This window comes from Odontesthes bonariensis, chromosome 14 (genome assembly GCF_027942865.1).
Source record: "Odontesthes bonariensis isolate fOdoBon6 chromosome 14, fOdoBon6.hap1, whole genome shotgun sequence".
NCBI lineage: Eukaryota > Metazoa > Chordata > Actinopteri > Atheriniformes > Atherinopsidae > Odontesthes > Odontesthes bonariensis.
The window spans coordinates 821,680-833,034 of NC_134519.1; the positions used below are offsets into that span (position 1 = coordinate 821,680).

An 11,355-nucleotide genomic window follows, 5' to 3' on the forward strand; every position below is an offset into this window, starting at 1 on the left:
TCAGCAAACTAAAAGCCCGTTAAAGCAGAAAACAAAAGGAAAAATCTATCTATCTATCTATCTATCTATCTATCTATCTATCTATCTATCTATCTATCTATCTATCTATCTGTCTATCTAATCCACACTCCATACCACTTGGTGGCAGTATGGCGCCATTTTGTTGTCTACCAACAGCCAATTCAATCTTTTTTTTTTTTTTTAAACGAAGAAGAAGAGGAAGCGAACGGTGATTGGTCAGCAGGTTTGTAAGGACGGCGGTTGCTGCCTGTTGTTTCCGGACAGAACCGAATAAAGGTGCCGGTTTCGGAGTGAATCGTTCTCCTTGGTGGGAGTATGCTGTCCGGACGCCGGCGGATTCATGCCGGCGGGGCGGCAGATTGTCTGAACCCGACGTCGCTTTCCTGGTGACCGGAGACGCCGCATGCAGCCGCCGCCGGATGCTAACATGCTAGCTGATGCTACATCCGGGACCCGCCGGACCCCTGAACACTCGGCCGCTCATGATGGCTGTTTGAGGGAACACGAGGCTCTGAGCCACGAGGCTCTAAAAGGACTCTGAGACTTTGGATCAGACACTAAATGCTACTCCTGGTAAGTCAGACATGGAAAATGCTGAAATATTCCAAGTTTAATCTGAGCGGATGATGGAGGGTGAGTCCTCGCTGTGTTGAACTTTAATGTCTGTGATGCTTTAAAAACTTCTTTTGAACAGTTTACTTTAATTCTGATGATAAAGATTAAGGAGGCATGACTGATTGTTAAAGAAAGGTCGACCCGGGGGTCCAGAGGAGTTATGTTCTGTTTCCAGTTATTTAGTCAGTCCTGTGTGAACATGTGACCTCTGTTTCAGAACTCTGGCCTGGCCCCGCCCCCTCCGCTGGCTCCACCCCCTGCTCAGGTAGGTCCAGTTCTATGGCTGTGTTCCAAACTTCATACTACATACCGCATACCGCATACTACATACTACATACCGCATACTACATACCGCATACTGCATACCGCATACTACATACCGCATACTACATACTACATACCGCATACTACATGCTACATACCGCATACTGCATACTACATACTGCATACTGCATACTACATACCGCATACTACATACTACATACCGCATACCGCATACTACATACTACATACCGCATACTACATACCGCATACTGCATACTGCATACTACATACCGCATACTACATACTGCATACTGCATACTACATACCGCATACTACATACTACATACCGCATACTACATACTACATACCGCATACTGCATACTACATACTGCATACTGCATACTACATACCGCATACTACATACTACATACCGCATACTGCATACTACATACTACATACCGCATACTACATACCGCATACTGCATACTGCATACTACATACCGCATACTACATACTACATACCGCATACTACATGCTACATACCGCATACTACATACTGCATACTGCATACTACATACTGCATACTACATACCGCATACTACATACTGCATACTGCATACTACATACCGCATACTACATACCGCATACTGCATACTACATACCGCATACTACATACTGCATACTGCATACTACATACTACATACCGCATACTACATACCGCATACTGCATACTACATACCGCATACTACATGCTACATACTGCATACTACATACTACATACTGCATACTGCATACTACATACCGCATACTACATACCGCATACTGCATACTACATACCGCATACTACATACTGCATACTGCATACTACATACTGCATACTGCATACTACATACCGCATACTACATGCTACATACCGCATACTACATGCTACATACCGCATACTACATACTGCATACTACATACCGCATACTACATACCGCATACTGCATACTGCATACTGCATACTACATACCGCATACTACATACCGCATACTGCATACCGCATACTACATACCGCATACTGCATACTACATACCGCATACTACATACTGCATACCGCATACTACATACCGCATACTACATGCTACATACCGCATACTACATACCGCATACTGCATACTGCATACTACATACCGCATACTGCATACTGCATACTACATGCTACATACCGCATACTACATGCTACATACCGCATACTACATGCTGCATACTGCATACTACATACTGCATACTGCATACTACATACCGCATACTACATACTACATACCGCATACTACATACTACATACCGCATACTACATACCGCATACTGCATACTGCATACTACATACCGCATACTACATACTACATACCGCATACTACATGCTACATACCGCATACTACATACTGCATACTGCATACTACATACCGCATACTACATACCGCATACTACATGCTACATACCGCATACTACATACTGCATACTGCATACTACATACCGCATACTACATACCGCATACTGCATACCGCATACTACATACTACATACCGCATACTACATGCTACATACCGCATACTACATACTGCATACTGCATACTACATACCGCATACTACATACTACATACCGCATACTGCATACTGCATACTACATACCGCATACTACATACTGCATACTGCATACTACATACCGCATACTACATACTGCATGCTACATACCGCATACTACATGCTACATACCGCATACTACATGCTACATACTGCATACTACATGCTACATACCGCATACTACATACTACATACTGCATACTACATACTGCATACTACATACCGCATACTGCATACTGCATACCGCATACTACATGCTACATACCGCATACTACATACCGCATACCGCATACTTCATACTACATGCTACATGCCGCATACTACATACCGCATACTGCATACTGCATACTACATACCGCATACTGCATACTGCATACTACATGCTACATACTACATACTACATGCCGCATACCACATACTACATACTACATACCACATACTACATGCCGCAGGTGCCATGCGGTTTGGAACACAGCCTGCGTTGGCACATCTCACCTGTGCTCTGCTTGGAGATGATGTCACAAAAGGCCGACTGAAGCCCCGCCCCCAGCAGCCTGTTCACAGAGGCGGGGCCGTGACATAAACGGACCGAAGCGTGTTCTGATCCGGCAGCTCACAGGTGGACCCCCCTCTGAGGGCCTCACACTAACCAGTGATGTCACTCTGTCCCCCAGGTGAGCGCCTGCTGACCTGTGACCTCAGCGACGACAGCCTGCCGGCACAGGTGAGTGGTGATGTCACGGCGTGGCTGCAGAGCATGCTGGGAGATGATGTGAACAGAAGGCCGAATTGTAGCGCCGCCGCCCGGCAGTGTGTTCTCAGAGCGGGGCGCGCTGACAAAAACGGACCGAAGCGTGTTCTGATCCCGTGTTCTGGCTGCTGCCGTCACATGATGGTCACATGATGCAGCAGCCAATGGGAGCAGGGGGAGGGGCCACAGGGATCTAAAGGTTCTGTTTGTCTCCATCCAGCTGCAGGAGGACGCTGCCATCAGAACCTCGGGGCCTCGGGTCGGGGAACTGGCGTGATGGGCGGAGCTAAAAAGGTGTCGGGTGAAATAAAATGAGTTCAACAAAGAATTCTTTTGTGTTTTATCTTTATTAAAGTTGAATTAACATCTGTGATGGGACTGGTTCTGATCTGTACAGGCTGCTAGCTGATGCTATATCCGGGATCTGCCGGATGCTAACATGCCAGCTGATGCTATATCCGGGACCTGCCGGATGCTAACATGCTAGCTGATGCTATATCCGGGACCTGCCGGATGCTAACATGCTAGCTGATGCTATATCCGGGACCTGCCGGATGCTAACATGCTAGCTGATGCTATATCCGGGACCTGCCGGATGCTAACATGCTAGCTGATGTTATATCCTGGAACGTTCTTCTTTTGTCCTCCACTTTGTTCCAGAAAGTCTCCATAACCTCTGATAGACGTAACCTTCATTTCTGTTCACACATCGGTAACCTGCAGAGTTTGGACTCACATCTGGTCTGTGTGTCAGTGTAGTTGCTTAAATCTGAGCAGGAACAGTTTAAACCGGCTCTCCTGTTGATGAGGAACAGTTCCTCCTTTAGGAAAATAAGAAATAAAGTCTCTAAACTCTCACAGAAAACTGGTCCTCACCGGCTGTCCGAGAATCTGCTGAAACCTGGAAGTTTGAAACAGGAAACGTGTGTTTTAGGTGTTGGGACATCTTTCTGCCCAGAGGAGGCGTTCCTGTACAGAGACATTAAAACAGTAGAAATGCATTTCAGAAAATGGTTTTACAAGTCAAGGAGACTGTCAGATTATCCTACAGAAACCAGGAAAAGACCCTGTACTTCCATCCAGCTACCGCCCAATATCACTAATAAATGTAGACCCAAAAGGATATAAAACATAACTCCCCTTATACATCCTGAGCAGACAGGTTTTATAAAGGGTAGACACTCATCCACTAACACACGCAGACTAATTAATCTCATAGATTATTCTACCATCAACAACTTGGAAACCACTTGTCTCTAGATGCTGAAAAAGCATTTGATAAAGTTAACTGGAAATTCTTATTTGCAGCATTAAACAAATTCGGGTTTGGGTCGTACTTCATTAACTGGATAAGGATATTATATAGCTCCCCAAATGCATGTGTCAGGACAAATGATCAGACTTCTCCAAGCTTCAGTCTGCAGAGGTACCAGACAGGGTTGCCCACTTTCACCCTCACTTTCTGCCATCTTCATCGAACCTTTAGCAGCTGCTATCGGACAAGATGGAAATATTAAAGGCATCCAACCCAAAAATATTGAACATTAAATAAGTCTTTATGCTGATGATGTATTAATTTTCCTTCAGAACTCAGAGACATCTCTCACTCACACAATCACACTCATAAATAAATTCTCAGCACTTTCTGACTACTCTGTCAACTGGTCTAAGACCACCGTTCTGCCCATCAACTGTAGTTTCCAGAATATACCTGCGATCACCTTACAGTCAGGAAATATTAGATACTTAGGCAGAAACATTTCCTCCAGGCTGTCAGAGCTAACAAAGCTAAATCATGTTCAACTCTTAAAGACAGTAGAGGATTATCTCACTCGTTGGAAGTCATTACCCATATCACTTATGGGGAGAGTCGCTACCATTAAAATGATGGTATTACCAAAAGTTAACTACTTGTTTTCAATGATCCCCATAAAACCATCCGCTACTTGGTTTAAGTCACTAGATTCGTGCATCTCCAAATTTCTGTGGAAAAACAAACCACCACGTATTAGTTTAAAAACTCTACAGAAGACCAAGGACAGTGGTGGATTAGATCTACCTCATTTTCAGCACTATTTCTTAGCCAATAGGTTACAATATATATCAACATGGTTTAAATCTAGCCCACTAGATGAACCATGGAACAAGCTTTATGTGATAATCTGGAAATCTCGGACCTGCCACTTATTAGTCCAAATGTAAAACATCACAAATGTTTGAAAAGCATTAACATCAGCACCTCTCTGACAGCCTGGTGGGAATTTCTTAAAATGACAAAGTCCTCACTTCTCCCGTGTAAACTTACACCCATCTGGAACAATCCTGACATCCTGCAAAACAAAAAAATACTAAACTATGGAAGAACAAAGGAATAAAACATCTGGAACATATTATCCAAAATGGAAATCTTATTTCATTCGATGCTCTCATATCACCACATGGGTTAGGAAGCAATAAATTTCTAGAATACCAACAACCTAAGTCTATAATAACTAAGAAATATATCCTCCACCAACCAGACTTACAACTCCCCATAAGGGTAGCAGAAGTTTTAAGCTTCAGCACACCAAAACTGCTATCAAAAATATATAAATTACTGTCTAAGATGGATGACACAATTTCTTTACCATCCTCAAAATGGGAGGCAGATCTATCCCTCAGTTCTAATTCTAACCATAACTTCTGGCCACAAATATGTTTGAACACCTTCAGAATGACTCGAAATCCTACTTTGCAGCTGATACAAAACAAAATCCTTCACAGAACACATTATACAGGACAAAGGATGTTCAGGATGGGTCTAACACACTCAAATATCTGCTCACATTGCACAGATAACACACCTGATAATTATGCACACGCTTTATGGTTTTGTGCGCCTGTCCAGAAGTTCTGGCTTGAGGTCTGTGAGGACCTAGCAACATGGCTTAAGTGTAGTATTCCTGCTGCCCCACACTGTGCATACTGGGTGACTCAGACAACATCAACATGGAAATTAACTCCGCACACATGGTCCTCACAGTGCTATGTATCGCAAAGAAAACTATTCTCATGAACTGGAAAGCAAAGAGGAATCTGTGTATTAACCAGTTTAGAAATGTTCTTTTAGATTATATTAGCATGGAAACAATGTCTGCCTCCTCAAAAGATCAACTGGCTGAATTTCATTCTCTCTGGTCCCCGCTGATTAGCTTTATCACACAGTGGGGGTGGTGTGTTGCTGTCCCGCCGCTCTGGGCGGTCGGTTGTGTGCTGGGGGGGGCTGTGTGGCTTCGGGTTTCTGGTGGTCTCTCGGGTCGTGGGGGCCGGGTTGATCATTGCTGGGGGGGCTGTGTGTCTGGCCTGGTTGACAGTTTGGGGGACTTGTGGGTGGAGCTGTCTTGTGGTGTTGGGCGTGGTCTCTTGGTGGGCATGGGGGGGTGGTCGCTGGCTCTGGGTCGGGTGGCCAGGCCGCTCTGGCATGGGGTGTAGTGCTGGGCCTGGGTCCTGGTGTCTGGGCGCTGCCTTGCGCCCGGGGGGTGCCCTGCCTGTGCCCGGGGGGGTGCCCTGCCGGTGCCCGGGGGGGTCTGGTTGCCCTGGGCACGCCGCCGTGAAGGTGGGTCGGTGCGGGTCCTGGTGTCGGGCTGGTTGCTCTGGGGTCTCTGATGTGCCTGCAGGCTGTTCTTTGTTAGGGTGGGGGGGCGTGCGGTGGGGTGTGGCGGTGCTTCTCCCCTGTTGGGGGCAGCTTGGGTGGGCCTGGGTGATGGTGGGTCTCAGGCCCGGGCTGTTATGACTGGAGTGATTGTGTGGTTTGTTTGTTGTTTATTTGTTTTTGTTTGTTGTGTTCTGTTTTGTTTTGTTCTTTTCTTTATGTGTAGGGGCCGTCTGGGGTGGGGCGGGTGGGTGCCTTCGGGTTGCCAAGTGGCTCCCCGAATACGCTGCGGGCCCCGGACCTGGTGAACATCGGGCCCTCCTGCTCTGTGGCGGATCCCAGGAAACAGGGGTGCCTGTTGCAGCCATTCCTTGGCTGCCCTCTCCGGGGGAGCCTCTCTCCCCCGGTCTTCTAGACCCCCATACCCCGCTCCCTTCTGGCTCCTGTACACAGCACACATTCACACACCTAGGGTTTGAGGGCGGGTGTGTTCTGTGGGGGGGTCCCCTTTGCTGCACTCTGCAGCCCCCCGTCCTTGTTTTAATTACACCTTAGACATTACTAATCATGAGACACACACACACACACACATTAGGTTTTGGGGGGCGATAGCACTGAGTGGTATCTGGTGGGCGGGGCTCTTTGGGTATGTAGGCTGCCCGGAGGGCCACGCTCCCAGTTCCACAAGGTTGCCTGCCCCTCAACTTTAAATGCTCACTATTAGAAAATATCAAAGAGCCAGAGGGGAGAGGGGAGGGGTCTTCCCACACCCCTGTTGCCTGGTTGCTGCCTGGGGCGGGGGGGCCAGGAGGAGGAGTTGTCCTGCTGGTTTGGGGTCTGTGGTGGCTGGGGGGCTGCTGGCCCCCGGATGTGCCCGCTACGCCACACTCCAGTGGAGGTGGGGGATGGATGCATGTGCTGTGCGAGTGTTTGTGGATGTGTTTTTTTTTTTTTTTCTATGTATGTATTTATTTATTATTATTATTTATTTATTTATTTATTTATTTATTTATTTTATCTCTTATATGATTTATGGGGGGTCTGGGTCTGGGTCCTGCTGTCCCCTTGACCTGATGGGGGGAGGGGGGGGGGGGGGGGGAGGGCATTGCTTCTCCCCGCTGTGGGCACGTCTTGACTCCCGGGGCGCTTGCCCAGGGGCACTGGGGCGCCTGGCCCTCTCGGGTGTTGGGCGGGGCCCCTGCCGGGGGGTTTGGTGGCGCTCGGGCTTGCGGGGGCCGGTTCCGGCTCGCGGCCCATGTCTGGGTGGCGGGGCTGGTAGGCTGCCGCCTCTGGTCGCCGGGGGGCCTCTGCCCGATGCTTGTGGGGCCTCTGCCCGATGCTTGTGGGCCTCTGCCTACCGGGGGGCCTCTGCCCGATGCTTGTGGGGCCTCTGCCTACCGGGGGGGCTCTGCCCGATGCTTGTGGGGCCTCTGCCTACCGGGGGGGCTCTGCCCGATGCTTGTGGGGCCTCTGCCTACCGGGGGGGCTCTGCCCGATGCTTGTGGGGCCTCTGCCTACCGGGGGGGCTCTGCCCGATGCTTGTGGGGCCTCTGCCCGATGCTTGTGGGGCCTCTGCCTACCGGGGGGGCTCTGCCCGATGCTTGTGGGGGCTCTGCCTACCGGGGGGGCTCTGCCCGATGCTTGTGGGGTCTCTGCCCGATGCTTGTGGGGTCTCTGCAACCCGGGGGGCCTCTGCCCGATGCTTGTGGGCCTCTGCCTACCGGGGGGGCTCTGCCCGATGCTTGTGGGGCTCTGCCTACCGGGGGGGCTCTGCCCGATGCTTGTGGGGCCTCTGCCCGATACTTGTGGGGGTTCTGCCTACCGGGGGGGCTCTGCCCGATGCTTGTGGGTCCTCTGCCTGATGCTTGTGGGGGCTCTGCCTACTGGGGGGCCTCTGCCCGATGCTTGTGGGGCTCTGCCTACCGGGGGGGCTCTGCCCGATGCTTGTGGGGGCTCTGGCCTCTGCCCGATGCTTGTGGGGGCTCTGCCTACCGGGGGGCCTCTACCCGATGCTTGTGGGGGCTCTGCCTACCGGGGGGCTCTGCCCGATGCTTGTGGGGGCTCTGCCTACCGGGGGGGCTCTGCCCGATGCTTGTGGGGCTCTGCCTACCGGGGGGCCTCTACCCGATGCTTGTGGGCCTCTGCCTACCGGGGGGCCTCTGCCCGATGCTTTTGGGGCTCTGCCTACCGGGGGGGCTCTGCCCGATGCTTGTGGGGCCTCTGCCTACCGGGGGGCCTCTGCCCGATGCTTGTGGGGGCTCTGCCTACCGGGGGGCTCTGCCCGATGCTTGTGGGGCTCTGCCTACCGGGGGGGCTCTGCCCGATGCTTGTGGGGCCTCTGCCTACCGGGGGGGCTCTGCCCGATGCTTGTGGGGGCTCTGCCTACCGGGGGGGCTCTGCCCGATGCTTGTGGGGGCTCTGCCTACCGGGGGGCCTCTGCCCGATGCTTGTGGGGCTCTGCCTACCGGGGGGGCTCTACCCGATGCTTGTGGGTCCTCTGCCCGATGCTTGTGGGGCCTCTGCCTACCGGGGGGCCTCTACCCGATGCTTGTGGGGGCTCTGCCTACCGGGGGGCTCTGCCCGATGCTTGTGGGGTCTCTGCCTACCGGGGGGCTCTGCCCGATGCTTGTGGGGCCTCTGCCTACCGGGGGGCCTCTACCCGATGCTTGTGGGTCCTCTGCCCGATGCTTGTGGGGCCTCTGCCTACCGGGGGGCCTCTACCCGATGCTTGTGGGGGCTCTGCCTACCGGGGGGCCTCTGCCCGATGCTTGTGGGGCCTCTGCCTACCGGGGGGCCTCTACCCGATGCTTGTGGGGCCTCTGCCTACCGGGGGGGCTCTGCCCGATGCTTGTGGGTCCTCTGCCCGATGCTTGTGGGGCCTCTGCCTACCGGGGGGGCTCTGCCCGATGCTTGTGGGGGCTCTGCCTACCGGGGGGCTCTACCCGATGCTTGTGGGGGCTCTGCCTACCGGGGGGCTCTGCCCGATGCTTGTGGGGCCTCTGCCTACCGGGGGGCCTCTACCCGATGCTTGTGGGGGCTCTGTCCGGGGGCTTCCTCTTCTTCTGTCTTCTGGGAGGATGCGTGGTCGTCCCTATGGTGGGCTTCCCGGGTTCTGTGCTCCTTGGGGGCTGTTGGTGGCCTGGGTCTGGGGGCCCTCTCGGCCTGCTTCTGATTGCTGGGGGGGGGGGGGTTGTGACACTATACACTGATATTTAAGCATGGTTATTATGTGGGACCATCAATGTGTATTGCATGTTCATGCACACACACACACACACACACTCACACACACGCACACACACACACACACACACACACACACACACACACTCTCTCTCACACACACACACACACACACACACACACACTCATTAGCCCAGTAGCATGCTCACTATGCTCACTAAGCAGTTGTTGTGCTGTCCTGTGGTTTAAGGTCACCTGTGTATTATATGAGATTGCTACTGCTTGTGTTTGTTTTTTGTTTGTGTGTTTGTTCACTGCTTGTCTGTTTGTTTGTGTGTTTGTTCTCTGCTTGTCTGTTTGTTTGTGTGTTTGTTCTCTGCTTGTCTGTTTGTTTGTGTGTTTGTTCTCTGTTTGTCTGTTTGTTTGTGTGTTTGTTCTCTGCTTGTCTCTTTGTTTGTGTGTTTGTTCTCTGCTTGTCTGTTTGTTTGTGTGTTTGTTCTCTGCTTGTCTGTTTGTTTGTGTGTTTGTTCTCTGCTTGTCTGTTTGTTTGTGTGTTTGTTCTCTGTTTGTCTGTTTGTTTGTGTGTTTGTTCTCTGCTTGTCTGTTTGTTTGTGTGTTTGTTCTCTGTTTGTCTGTTTGTTTGTGTGTTTGTTCTCTGCTTGTCTGTTTGTTTGTGTGTTTGTTCTCTGTTTGTCTGTTTGTTTGTGTGTTTGTTCTCTGCTTGTTTGTGTGTTTGTTCTCTGCTTGTTTGTTTGTTTGTTTGTTTGTTCTCTGCTTGTTTGTATGTTTGTTCTCTGCTTGTCTGTTTGTTTGTGTGTTTGTTCTCTGCTTGTCTGTTTGTTTGTGTGTTTGTTCTCTGCTTGTCTGTTTGTTTGTGTGTTTGTTCTCTGTTTGTCTGTTTGTTTGTGTGTTTGTTCTCTGCTTGTCTGCTTGTTTGTGTGTTTGTTCTCTGCTTGTCTGTTTGTTTGTGTGTTTGTTCTCTGTTTGTCTGTTTGTTTGTGTGTTTGTTCTCTGCTTGTCTGTTTGTTTGTGTGTTTGTTCTCTGTTTGTCTGTTTGTTTGTGTGTTTGTTCTCTGCTTGTTTGTTTGTTTGTTTGTTTGTTCTCTGTTTGTCTGTTTGTTTGTGTGTTTGTTTGTTCTCTGTTTGTCTGTTTGTTTGTTTGTTTGTTTGTTTGTTTGTTCTCTGTTTGTCTGCTTGTTTGTTTGTTTGTTTGTTTGTTCTCTGTTTGTCTGTTTGTTTGTGTGTTTGTTTGTTTGTTCTCTGTTTGT

The 11,355-nt window shown here is 50.2% G+C and overlaps 1 long non-coding RNA gene across 1 annotated transcript; it reads left to right on the plus strand.

Annotated features, from left to right (window-relative positions):
* Positions 1–224: 224 nt before the first annotated feature.
* LOC142398176 (uncharacterized) lies at positions 225–3,601 on the plus strand. The gene is made up of 4 exons (XR_012772762.1): positions 225–594; positions 854–901; positions 3,197–3,246; positions 3,494–3,601. It is a non-coding gene; the product is annotated as an uncharacterized LOC142398176 (long non-coding RNA).
* The last annotated feature ends 7,754 nt before the right edge of the window (positions 3,602–11,355 follow it).